Source organism: Polypterus senegalus, chromosome 15, assembly GCF_016835505.1.
Source record: "Polypterus senegalus isolate Bchr_013 chromosome 15, ASM1683550v1, whole genome shotgun sequence".
NCBI lineage: Eukaryota > Metazoa > Chordata > Cladistia > Polypteriformes > Polypteridae > Polypterus > Polypterus senegalus.
In genome coordinates, this window is record NC_053168.1 from 5,399,176 (window position 1) to 5,413,307 (window position 14,132).

At 45.2% G+C, this 14,132-nt stretch overlaps 1 protein-coding gene across 2 annotated transcripts in view; it reads left to right on the forward strand.

Annotated features, from left to right (window-relative positions):
* Positions 1-14,132, forward strand: part of cmtm6 (CKLF-like MARVEL transmembrane domain containing 6) — a 65,706-nt gene that overhangs the window by 746 nt on the left and 50,828 nt on the right. The window lies entirely within an intron of this gene.

A 14,132-nucleotide genomic window follows, 5' to 3' on the forward strand; every position in this document is an offset into this window, starting at 1 on the left:
TGATCTGGGCACCCGGAAGTGCGGGGCTTTAACAACAACAAACCTATAAAACAAAAGAGATGGCCGTCCTTGTGTCTGAGCAGGTTGGCTTCGTTCAGAGTTAAGAGTCGCAGTCGTGAGCACAAATCATCTGAGCTGCAGCCCGCGGGTGACTTGGGACTGGCGGCGAGAGGAAGAAGCGAAAAAGCGAGCGAGGTGCTCCGCTACAGCCGATCAACTGGGCCCCGCGGGGCGCCCTCGTGTTCTTACGGGGAATTGAAAAAGACGGCAACTTCAGCGGGCTGTCAAATAGAAACGAACGAACGAACGGAGAGGAGGGGAGGCTGTGAGGGTCATATATGGGCTGGCGATCGTTAGAGAGGGGCATATAGAAATATAAAATATCATAATGTGTGTGAATTAATATAATCGGTGCTGGTCAGCACACACACACACACACACACGAGCATAAGGAATAATTAAAGCTTATTCGTAAGTTTACATATGGCGCGCGTGTGTGTGTGTATGTATACGTCTATATATGTATGTATAATTATATATATATGTGTGTGTGTGTGTATTACATCTCCCCTGAAAAAGGGGCCTGAGTTGTCTCGAAAGCTTACTTACATGTTGTAATCGTTTCAGTTTGCCAATAAAAGGGGTCATTTGGCTTGACTTCTCATTATGTATGTGTTTGTGTGTGTGTAATATATAAAAGAGCAATAAGAAAATATGACGTTTGACATATGTATGTGTGTGTGTGTAATAATATATAAAACAAACCATATTTACACTATCCACATATAGACACATAAATGCATACATAAACTTCTATACTGTACACACACAAGCCATATTTAAACTCAAAATGTGTGTATAATATGTATGTGTGTGTATATATATATATATATATATATATATATATATATATATACACATACACAGTGAGGAACATACAGTAAGTATTTGAACACCATGCGATTTTGTAAGTTCTCCCACTTAGAAATCATGGAGGGGTCTGAAATTCACATTGTAGGTGCATTCCCACTGTGAGAGACAGAATGTAAAAAAAAAAACAATTCAAGAAATCCCATTGTATGATTTGTACAGAATTTATTTGTATTGCACTGCTGCACATAAGTATTTGAACACCTGAGAAAATCAGTGTTAATATTTGGTACAGAAGCCTTTGTTTGCAATTATGTCCCACTTTATTAAATATTTCACTAAGCTTCTCTGCTGAGGTAAGCTGGAGTTACTCCAGGACAGTCGTTATGTAGGTATGATTGTGTGTGTGTGTGTGTGTGTGTGAAGCCACACTTAGTCCTCCATTCGCATGTACACAGCCCGGAGTGCCACCCAAGTTGTGCCTTCCTCATGGTGGTTACACTTGGCGGGTGACGAGCTCCTGCTGTGCGGGTGACCAGTGCCACCTGCCCACTAAAGTCTCATTTTCTGTATTGTGGTCGCCGGAGGGCTGCACTTCCTTTTTGTTTTTTGTTTCTCCCCCTGCTTTCTGACTGTGTGATTCCTCGTTGGACCGTGACGATGACACTGTGAAGTCTGCTGTGGTGTGTTTGTCACCTGAGGATTATAAAAGTTGGTGATGACGCCACAATGGTGATTTTGGTCCTGAGTAACACAATCACAGAGTGTAGAGTGGACTGTTTCTGTTGTTTCCCCTCATGACTGCACGTGCACACTGACACGCACGCACGCACACACACGCACACGCTTGGCCATACTTACTTAGCGACCATCATCAGGTGACTCCGGCTCTCCTGTAGACGGGGAGACACAGCGCTGGTCAGCCAGAACCCTCTGATGGCGACCGTACCACACATGCGTACTTTAATCTGTGCGGCCAAGGGTGGCATGGTGGCGCAGTGGTCGCCCCGCTGCCTTGCAGTAAGTGGACCAGGCTTTGTGTGGGGTGTTTACGTGTCCATCAGGGGTCCAAGTGAGTTTCTCTTCAGTCCAGAGACATGCAGGTTTGGCCCTGGTGGCTCCCCGTCCAGACGTTTTGTTCCTGCCTTGTGCCAGGTGATTTTTGTCTCCACCAGCAGTTCCTGGATAAGCAGGTTAGGATGGATGGATGGATGATGTCTGTCAGAAAGCACAGGCAGACCCACAAAGAAGCCCACTTTATTCGTTAGTTCTTTAAGCCCCTGGATGGCAATGGTCACCAATAATATTTATTTCCATACCACACTTTCATACAAAGCAGGCGGCTCAGATAATGACAAGCGGCACCTCCTTTTCCAAAGACGTGGCTCTGTACTTCGTTTCTTCAGACCAGAGGGTCCCGTTGTCTCACAGTCGCCTTTTTACAAACTTTAAGTGGCTTCTGTCGTAAAACTATAAGTACGAGTCTTGTAGTGATGGCGGTCCATCTGGAAGGTTCTCAGGAGCTCGGCCAGCGTGACCGTCGTGTTCCTGGTCACCTCCCTCCATCGTGACTCCTCTCTGACGGTCGCTCACTTTCGCCGGCCGGGTGGCCCTCCCTAGGGAGAGTCACTGGTGCTTCCAAACGTTGAATTATGGAGGCCCCTACACTCTTGGGAACCTTAAAACATCACCAACAGCAAAGCCCAGAATACCACAAGGTGGGCCTCGGTGGGCTGTGTTTTGACAAATGAAGACGCGGCAGACATGTTCTTTCTTTTTGTTACCCTGCACCTGATCCGCCTCTCGGCACAGTCCGGTGTCTGAGCTGTGCCAGCAGTTCCTTTAACCTCACGACCCGTGGGACCTTCTGTTAACCGGTGTGTGCTGCGTCCATTAAAAGGGGGACGTGTGCTGCCTGAGCTGACGTTTGTTTAGATACTTTGAACCTGCAGACCACTTCAGTAACCATGGCGGAAATAATTAAGACGAGAGAAGTACGGTGCGAGGAACAGAGGGACTGGACCAAGCGACCTCCACTCCTGATACCCACTCACCGGCCACACCTCGCTGGCATGGGGTTGGACCCCCTTTTGATTCTTCATATCATGGATTCAACAAGGTGCTGTACACATTCCTCAGGGACTTTGCTCCATATTGACTTGACAGCATCGCATAGTTGCTGCAGATTTGTCAGCTGCACATCCATAATCCAACACATCATGAAGGTGCTCTACTGGATTGAGATCTGGTGGCTGTGGAGGCCATTGGAGTCCAGTGACCTCATCGTTAGAGATGATGTGAGCTTTGTGACATGGCGTGTTATCCAGTAGCCATCAGAAAATGGCGGTCATAAAGAGATGGACATGGTCAGTGACAACACTCATGTAGGCTGTGTGGCATTTAAACGATCCTCCGCTGGTACTAAGGGGCCCAAAGTGGGCCAAGAAAATATCACAGACACCATCACACCACCAGCACTAGCAGCCTGAACCATCGATACAAGGCAGGGTGGATCCATACTTTCATGTTGTTGACCCGACCATCTGAGTGTCGCAGCAGAAATCGAGACTCGTCACACCAGGCCACGTTTTTCCACTCCAGATGCCATCTCACTATTTTCACCATCACGTCCCTCAATTTATATTCAACAGCTCTTACTATAAGGTAGTCCAGATCTAATTATGTAATTTTCATTATGCTATAACTTAAGTTTATTACATAGAAAATCGCCCGAAAAATCCCAGACCATCGAGAAGTGTGCGAACTGATGACAGAAATAATCGTCTTTGCGCCGAACTGGAATCATCCCCACATAAATCAAAGTCATCCAGACGATCTGGATCTGCATAATTAGATCGGGACCACCCTGTATGTAACCGAACATTTTATTTGCCTTTTTAATCGATTCTGAACATTTCTTAGATGATAAGAACGTTGGTCAGCAGCAATACTCAGGTAGGCTGTGGCATGTAAGCGATGCTCAGTTGGTTCTCAAAGTGTGGCAAGAAAATCTCCGCCACAGCACCACAGCACCACCACTGGTTCAGCCTGAACCATCGATACAAGGCAGTTTCATGTTGTTGACCCCACCATCCGAATGTCACAGCAGACATCGAGACTCCTCAGTGTTGTCCAGTTTTGTTGAACTCATGTGACTTGTCACCTCAGTTGCCTGTTCTTAGCTGACAGGAGTGACACCCGCTGTGCCCACCTGCTTCAAGGCTTGACGTGTTGTGTGTTCAGAGCTGCTCTGCTGCACACCTCACTTGTAACGAGTGCTTATCTGAGTTCCTGTTGCCTTTCTGTCAGCTCATCATCATCAGAGAAGTGCCGCTCACTGATATTTTCCCTTTTTCTGGCCAATCTCTGTAATCCTTAGAGATGTTTGTGCGTGAAAATCCCAGTAGATCGGCAGTTTGTGAAATACGCAGAGCAACCTGTCTGGCACCAGCAGCCATGCCACGGTTAGAGTCACTTCAGTCGCCTTTCTTCTTCCCCAATTCTGAGGATTGGTTTGAACTTCAGCAGGTCATCTTCACGATGTCTACAGGCCAAAATGCATTGAGCCGCTGCCTGTGATTGGCTGATTGGAGATTGACGTTAACAAGCAGTCGAAGAGGTGTGCCTAATAAAGTGTCGGCGAGTGTATCATTTATTTTTTTTTATACACATAAATACAATCTAAGGGACGCCATTGTAACAGAGCAGTTGTGTTTAGTGAGGTCTTTGATGGCTGCAGTTTCGTCTTTCGGTGGAGTGAAGGTGAGGTCCTTGGCCACAGTCGACGTCACGTCTGTGCTGATGGGGTGAGTCAGCTCTTTGGTAATTGCACTTTCATCTTTCAGTGGAGTGAAGGCACAGTTTGCGGCCCAGAGTTGACATTACATCCGTGTCATTGGGGCTGAGTCAAAAGGTTGGGCAAGAGGCATCAAAAGTGTCACACGGGGGCGTCAATGGGGTTGGCACAGTCTTCAATATTACTACACAAAGGTTGTATATATGCACAGATGCAGAGATCAGAAGCAAGCCGTACCGAAATTTGCACATGCACAGCGCCTCAGAGTCAAACCCAGCGGCTTCCCGCAGTCAGTAGTTGGTGCCCAAACAACAACACAACCTGTAACCTAAACTTGAGGTAAAGCATGCATGCCAACAAGTTGCCATGGTGACATATTTAAATTTGAAGTAGTGGTGACTACTGACAGTGCCAGCAGTACTCCACCCCACAGTGCCATCAGTCTGTGTTCTCTACTCCACAGTGCCAGCAGTCCGTGTTCTCCACTCCACAGTGCCAGCAGTACTCCACTCAACATTGCCAGCAGTACTTCACTCCTCAGTGCCAGCAGTCCGTGTCCTCCACTCCTCAGTGCCAGTAGTCAGTTACTCCACATTGCCAGCAGTACTCCACTCAACATTGCCAGCAGTACTCCACTCCACAGTGCCAGCAGTCCGTGTTCTCCACTCCACAGTGCCAGCAGTCAGTGTGCCAGTTGTCGGTGTGGCTTATTTGAATCCCATTAGTGAAGTAAGGAAAAGTTCAATTACGATTCCTAACATTAAAAGTGGAGCCAATCCAAGCCAACACAGGGCACAAGGCAGGAAACAAACCCCGGGCAGGGCGCCAGCCCACCGCAGGTGATAGAAGTATGTAGTTATTAAATTAAAGAACACAAAAATCCAGTCGATCAATAACATTAGGTGCTTTTTTCATAAATGAATGTTGTATGCTTCATTTCTGTATATATAAAATCCAATGTCTGTCTTTCTGTCCGCTTTCCACGAGAGAACCACTTCGCGGATTTAGATCGGGTTTCTTTCTATAATTTGCTTGAATTTTCCTGTTGATTTTGCGACTTCTGTGTATCACAGTTTGCTTGCAGGAGCGATTTATTTGCACGAATCTGAGAGACATGCTGCAGGCCGAGGGGGGTGGGACCTCCTCACTCATTTGCCAGCCTCAGGGCGCGTACCTCACCTCTGCTTAGCTAGCAAACGAGAGGACTACTTCACGGATTTAGATTGGGGTTTTTTTTTTTTTTTTCTGTAATTTGCTGGAACATTCCGGTTGATTTTGCAACTTCTGTCACCGCACTGAGTATCATAGTTGGCTTGTGGCACCGATTTATTTGCGCTAATCTGAGACGGAGGCTGCGGGCCGAAGGGAGGGGGAAGCCGGGTGGGCGGGGCCATCCTCACTGTCCTGTTTCACTTCTACGTGGGCGGAGCCATGAGAGGCGGCTGGTTTAGAATACATTTCAGTTTGTCTTCATGGTGTGCACACGTGTTATTTTCGTCGTGTCAGAACACAGCGCTATTCAGTCCACTTTTAATTTGACCTTTGAAAACGAAATTTCTCATAACGTAGTAGATTCTCAGGAATGTATCCGCGTCGTTAAGCGAGGTCTTACTGTACAGCATACAGCAATTCCATTCTAGTCATCATGATTCAAATACAGTAATCCTTCGCTATATCGTGCTTTGACTTTCACAGCTTCACTCTATCGCGGATTTTATATGTAAGCATAACTAAATATATAATGTAGATTTTTCTCTGCTTTGCGGGTTTCTGCGGACAATGGGTCTTTTTACTTCCTGTACATGCTTCCTCAGTTGGTTTGCCCAGTTGATTTCATACAAGGGACGCTATTGGTGGATGGCTGAGAAGCTACCCAATCAGAGCACGCAGTTAAGTTCCTGGGTGCTGATTGGCTCAGCGGCGGAGCGCCGAATTCGATTCCGATGCGTTAACCAGGAAGTCTCGTCTCGCTCATTCAGCATCAACGTGTTTTGCTGTGTAAAGAGTTAACTTTTGTGCTCTTTTGTGTTTATCTTCGTGCGTAGTCAAGCTCTTCGTTATGTCTCTAAAACGATCTGTCTATCGTAATGGCTGTAACATATGTGATATCGGAGACGATGATATATCGATATCTTTAAAATGGTTTTTAGGTTTTGCTGTATATAAGCAGTGTGTTTACATACATAATTTCAACGAATCTTACCTAATATCTACGAGAATACAAAGGGGTTATGCTGTATAACTATACGGGGAATATTTATAAGAGTGTGGGAGAGTTTATAAGGGCTTGAAATATATAAAAATAACCGGATAAACATATAGATTTTACTTCACGGATTTTCACCTTTCGCAGCCCCCGATATCGAGGAGGGATCACTGTATCCACTTTGAGGTGCAGCCCACTCGTCCCAGCGCCTCTCACATTCCTGGTAACGTTTCCATGTTCTCGTCTTTTGCGACCGTGCCAAGAGCCTCCCGTGTCTTTATTTTTTTTTTCCCTCGAATTTTTCTCCGTTTTTAATTTTGAGAACTAGAAGAAGTCACAGGGAGCGAGATCTGGAGAGTACGGGAAGTGCAAAGCAATAATATGGAGTTCGGTTATCGCCAAAAGTCCGTGTCCGAGTACCGCGCGTTTTGTAAGTGCGAGTTGCATATTAAACGTGACTGATGCACTTGGCAGGTGATTTTTTTTTTTGTGGTAGCGTTCTTACAACAGCAACAACAATATTTATTTCTAAAGCACATTTTCATACAAATAATGGCACTCAAAGTGCTTTACAGGATGAAGAAAGAGAAAAAAGACAAAATATATAAGAAAATAAAATTAGGCAACACTAATTAACATAGAATAAAAGTAAGGTCAGGTGGCACGGTGGTGCAGTGGTAGTGCTGAGGCCTCGCAATCAGGAGACCTGAGTTTGCTTCCCAGGTCCACCCTGTGTGGAGTTTCCATGTTCTCCCCGTGTCTGCGTAGGTTTCCTCCCACAGTCCAAAGACATGCAGGTTAGGTGTAATGGCGATTCTAAATTGTCCCTAGTGTTTGCCCTGTGGTGGGCTGGCACCCTGCCCGGGATTTGTTCCTGCTTTGCACCCTGTGTTGGCTGGGATTGGCTCCAGCAGACCTCCCGTGACCCTGTAGTTAGGATATAGCGGGTTGGATAATGACTGACTGACCGGTTCACATGGAAGAAGCTGAGGATGATGACGGTCACATGGACTTCTGGTCTTTAATCCATCAATGTAGGGACATCACGGAGCTTTGATTGGGTGGTGGGGGCGCAGATCTTCATTTCAGAAAACCCGAAAAAGAACAGAAGAGAAAGTTGGGGTTAGTATGGATTGTGGAGCCACCATGAATAGTAATGATAATTAATTGAATATGCAGAGCATCAGGATTAAACTAAGATGAAGCTCTGAGAAAGCCATGTTAGAGTAATGTGTTTTTAGCTGTTTTTTAAATTGCTCCACCATATCAGCCTGGTGAATTTCTATCGGTTAACTCGTATTCCAGATTTTAGGTGCATAGCAGCAGAAGGCCGCCTGCCCGCCTCACCACCTCTGTTAAGTTTAGCTCTTGGAATTCTAAGCAGACCCTCATTTGAAGATCTAAGGTTACGATTTGGAGTGTAAGGTGACAGACATTTTGAAATATAAGATGGAGTGAGATGATTGAAGGCTTTATAAACCATCAGCAGTATTTTAAAGTCAGTTCTAAATGGCACAGGTAACCAGTGTAGTGACACTAAGACTGGCGTGATGTGCTTGGATTTTCTTTTCCTTGTTAAGATTCTCTCAGCTCCATTCTGCACTCGTTGTAATCGATTGATGTCTTTTTTGGGTGGTCCTGAGAGGAGTGCATTACAGTAATCTAGTCGACTGAAGACAAAAGAGTGAAATTATTTTATCATTATAAAGTTATAGTTAAAGGTCTGACTTTTGGTATATTTCTTAAGTGAAAAAAATGCTGTCCTAATCATCTGATTAATATGCGATTTAAAATTCAGGTCCGAGTCAATAGTTACCCCTAAATTCTTTACCTCCGTCTTGACTTTTAATCCTAATGCATCAAGTTTATTTCTAATACCCTCTCATCCATTATTGCCAATCACTAAGATTTCTGTTTTCTCCTTATTTAGTTTGAGAAAATACAGCAGTCAGGGTATTGTCACCTAGCACATGGAGGTCTGTGTGATCGTCCAAGTTACGCCTCCCCAGACCATCACTGACCCACCACCAAACTGGTCCTGCTAGATGATGTTGCAGTCTGCATATCGTTCACCAAGGCGTCTCCAGCCTCTTTCACGTCTGTCACATGTGCTCAGTGTGACCCTGCTGTCATCTGTGTAGAGATTAGGGTGCCAGTGGCAGAGCCGCCATTTGTGGTATTCTCTGGTGAATACCAATTGAGCTGCATGGTGATCGGCTTTGAGCACAGGTCTCACTACAGGACGTCGAGCCCTCATGCCACCCTCATGGAGTCTGTTTGTCACAGTTTGGTCAGAGACATGCACATCAGTAGCCAGCTGGAGATCATTTTGTAGGACTGTAGCTGTGTCCCTCCTCACAATTAGGAGCAGATGCCAGTCCTGCTGCTGGGTTGATGCCCTTCTACAGCCCTGTCCAGCTCTCCTTGTGTAACGGCCCATCTCCTGCTATCTCCTCCATGCTCTTGAGACTGTGCTGGGAGACGCGGCAAACCTTCATTGTGACATCACGTATGGATGTGCCATCCTGGAGGAGCTGGACTACCTGTGCCACCTGAATGGGCTGCAGTTACCGCCTCAGGCTACCAGTAGTGACAAAGACATGAGCAAAACACAAAACTAGAGAAGAATCAGTCAGGTAGGATAAGGAGAGAACAACTGTCTGGGGCCACCATTCTCTTTTGGGTTCTTGCTGTGTTCTCTGCAGGTCACCTGTTGTCACTTTCATTTGCACCAAAGCAGGTGACGTTGATTCACAGTCACTTGTGTTTCCTAACAGGACAGACTGATGTCCCTGAAGCTCCACTGACTTGCTGTTATGATTTTAGGGTTCCCTTCATTTTTTTTTAGCAGTGTGTTTGTGTCTCATGATATAAAAGGAAAATACAGTGGAGGGGGAGACTTAAACCGATGGGCAGGTCATCTGATTTGGTCCGCCTTATAATTTAAGGTCGCACTAATTAATAAGAAGTCAGTTGATACAAATTTCTAGATCATTCTTGTCTTTCATGATCTGTAAAGAACGAACGCGTCCAAAATGCGTGGTACTCGCACACGGACTTTTCGCAGTGATTTAACTCCATGCAACAGCCGCTTTGTTTTTGCTCAAAGACTCTTGGACTGACAGCGTGGCATTTGCTGGTGAGCCGTTGTGGTTTGGGGGGCACCACTACTCCAGATGTTTTTTTTTTTTTCTTCTGGTTGCTTTCCGGTAGGCCCCTCAGCTGTTCGACCTCATTTTGCTGATTAACAGTCTCGTCATGTCCTGTGCTGTCCAGACTGGGGTCACGGGGGTGCCAACTGGTGTAGGGCACAAGGCAGGAACAGACCCTGGAAACACACACACACGCCTAATCTTCATGTCTTTGGACAGGGTGGAGGAAAACCTCGCAGACATGGGGTAACGGTCCCCCTAAACTCAAAGAGGGCAGTGCTATCTTAATGATAAACATTTCGAGGTCTTATTGGCACATCAGACCGGGCTGTTCTGCCACTTCTCCTTTCAGAGCGTATTACCAAGCAAAGACCGAAAACAAAAGGAAACAGTTATGGAACAATACAAGAGAAAATTTTACATACCGTATATACTGATGTATACGTTGGGTCTTGAAACCTGAAAAATCGATCATAAAATAAGATGCCGACTTATATGCCCGTTCAAAAATACGTCGCTTACATTTTTTTACCATCTTCTTGCCTCCTCCAATGTCACATCAGTTTCTCAGACGCATCAAATTTTGTTGCAGCAGCGCAGTTACCAGTTTTTTTCACGACTTTTAATTTAAAACCAGCTTCATATTTCCTTCTGATCAAACACTCCATCATAGATAAAGGATGCTGTGTATGAGGGTGTGAGATACAAAAAACACAAAACAGTGCAAACATCGCTTTGGAATAGTTTGGGTATTACTGGGTGATTACGTAGGCACAATATATAGTAATAAAAAGTCAGTGTGCTCCGTGGTTACTCTCTCAGGTGGGCATTAGCATATCATAATCTCTTGGACCAATACCGTGAGTTTTCTATATTCGACTGACATTATAAAATACCGGAAATTATACGGTAAAATCAAGCCCCGACTTATCCACGGGAGAATGTAAATATTTTAACTTACAATTACACGCTTTTACTTACTACAACAGTACCAACAAAACAAAGTCCCCTTTATCTGTCTCTCGAGCAAACGCCCATCCCATAGACACAGACACTCCCTTAACATAAGAATCCGTGAAGCCTATGAAAAAACTCAGAATCCCTGCCCACCTTAAATTCATTCGCACCTCCTCATCGGCGTCTTTTGTCTTGTAAAATGTGTCGATCAGCACAAGCGGCAGGTAGGCTGCTATCCCATCCAAGAAAAGTCAGTCTCAAAAATTCTCAGAGCTCAAGTCTTATTTATCGTGGTGTGCGGTGCCTAGAGTTGTAAAGGGTAAATAATACAGAATATCGTTATTTGGGATACATGCACTTAATGCGTGTTCTGTGCCCACAACGATCTGGGTAAGTGTAGGATGACAGGAAATGTGAGAAATGCAAGAAAAGCTGAACACAGAACTAGAACAGATGTTATATTAATAATGATGTGAATTGTATAATGTGTGAAGACTTTAGTCCAAATAACAAATTAACATGTGCGCTTTTATACTGCTCAAAAGAATTAAAGGAACACTTTTTAATGAGAGTATAGCATAAAGTCAATGAAACTTCTGGGATATTAATCTGGTCAGTTAAGTAGCAGAGGGGGTTGTTAATCAGTTTCAGCTGCTGTGGTGTTAATGAAATTAACAACAGATGCACTAGAGGGGCAACAATGAGATGACCCCCAAAACAGGAATGGTTTAACAGGTGGAGGCCACTGACATTTTTCCCTCCTCATCTTTTCTGACTGTTTCTTCACTAGTTTTGCATTTGGCTACAGTCAGTGTCACTACTGGTAGCATGAGGTGATACCTGGACCCTACAGAGGTTGCACAGGTAGTCCAACTTCTCCAGGATGGCACATCAATACGTGTCATTGCCAGAAGGTTTGCTGTGTCTCCCTGCACAGTCTCAAGGGCATGGAGGAGATTCTAGGAGACAAGCAGTTACTTTAGGAGAGCTGGAGAGGGCCATAGAAGGTCCATAACCCATCAGCAGGACCAGTATCTGCTCCTTTGGGCAAGGAGGAACAGGATGAGCACTGCCAGAGCCCTACAAAATGACCTCCAGCAGGCCACTGGTGTGAATGTCTCTGACCAAACAATCAGAAACAGACTTCATGAGGGTGACCCAAGGCCCCATGTCCTCTAATGGGCCCTGAGCTCACTGCCCAGCAGCATGCTGCTCGATTGGCATTCGCCATAGAATACCAGAATTGGCAGATGCACCACTGGTGCCCTGTGCTTTGTACAGATGAGAGCAGGTTCACCCTGAGCACGTGACAGAAGTGAAAGGGTCTGGAGAAGCCATGGAGAACATTATGCTGCCTGTAACATCATTCAGCATGAGCAGTTTGGTGGTGGGTTAATGATTGTCTGGGGAGGCATATCCATGGAGGGTCACGCAGACCGCTACAGGCTTGACAAAGGCACCTTGGCTGCCATTAGGTATCAGGATGAAATCCTTGGACCCATTGTCAGACCCTATGCTGGTACAGTGGCTCCTGGTGCACGACAATTCCTGGCCTCATGTGGTGAGAGTATGCAGGCAGTTCCTGGAGGATGAAGGAATTGATACCATTGACTGGCCACCACACTTTCCTGACCTAAATCCAATAGAACACCTCTGGGACATTATGTTTTGGTCCATCCAATGCCACCAGGTTGCACCTCAGACTGTCCAGGAGCTCAGTGATGCCCTGGTCCAGATCTGGGAGGAGATCCCCCACAACACCATCTGTCATCTCATTAGAAGCATGCACCGATGTTGTCAGGCATGTATACAAGAACACAGGGGCCATACAAAGTGCTGCGTACAATTCTGAGTTGCTGCAATTCAATTTGGGCAAAATGGACAAGCCTGCCACATCATTTTTTCACTCTGATTTTTGGGGCGTCTTTGAATTCAGGGCTCTGTAGGTTGATCATTTTCATTTCCATCAAACGATGTGGCATCCTTTCGTTCCTAACACATTACCCAGTCTATATCAGTATAGATATCCAGGAGGATTTCTTTTTCCCATTGAGATCTGATGTGTTTTCAAAGTGTTCCTTTAATTTTTTTGAGCAGTTTATTAAAGAATATAACCAAAGTAAACACAAAGTAAAATCATTCAGTTTACATGTTGCTGTCAATGAGTTAAACGCCCAAGCTGTACAGCTTACAGCATTTCCATTTTAGTTGTCACCATTGAAATATCCTCTTTGAGGTGCAGCCCGCTCGTCCCAGTGCCTCTCACATTCCTGGTAATGTTTTCACGTACTCGTCTTTTGTGACCGTGTCAAGAGCCTCCTGTGACTTTTTTTTCTCCCTCAGATTTACCGTGTGGTCACATAGGCACAATACATAGAAAAAAAAGGCAGCGTGCCCCTTGGTTACTCTCACGAGTGGGCGTTAGCATGTCGTAATCCCTTGCACCAGTAGCGTGAGTTTTCCGCATTCGACTTATACGACCAGCATTATAAAATACCAGAAATTTATTCGGTAAAATCAAGTCCCGACTTATCCACAGGAGAACTTATCCGCGAGTACATACGGTACGTAAATATATTTTAACTAAACAATTGCACGCTTTTCTTACTACATCACCAACAAAACCAAGTCCCTTTTAAATGTCTCTCGAGCAAACGCCCATCCCATAGACATGAACACTCCCTTATTGCAAGAATCCCTGAAGCCTACAGTAAAACTCATAATCCTGGCCCTTCGCACCTCTCCATCAGCATCTTTTGTTTTGTAAAATGTGTCAATCAGCAATTTCTCCCTCGATAACAAATTGCGTTCACTTCAGTCTCTGCTTTAATTTTGAGAACTAGAGGAAGTCACAGGGGGCGAGATCATAGTTGGCTTGCAGTACCGATTTATTTGCGCCAATCTGAGACGGAGGTTGCGGGCCGAGGGGAGGGGAAAGCATGACATCAGGACCATCACCATGGAAAGAAATAATAAAAAGGTTAGAGAGAGGTGACACTCCATCATTCAATGGCAGAGCATTTTGGTTACAGTCGGTCAACAATAGCATTTATTCAAATAATGGACCTGTTTCGACTTACATACAGATTCAACTTAAGTACAAACCTACAGTCCCTATCTCGTACCTAACCCGGGGACTGCCTGTACTACG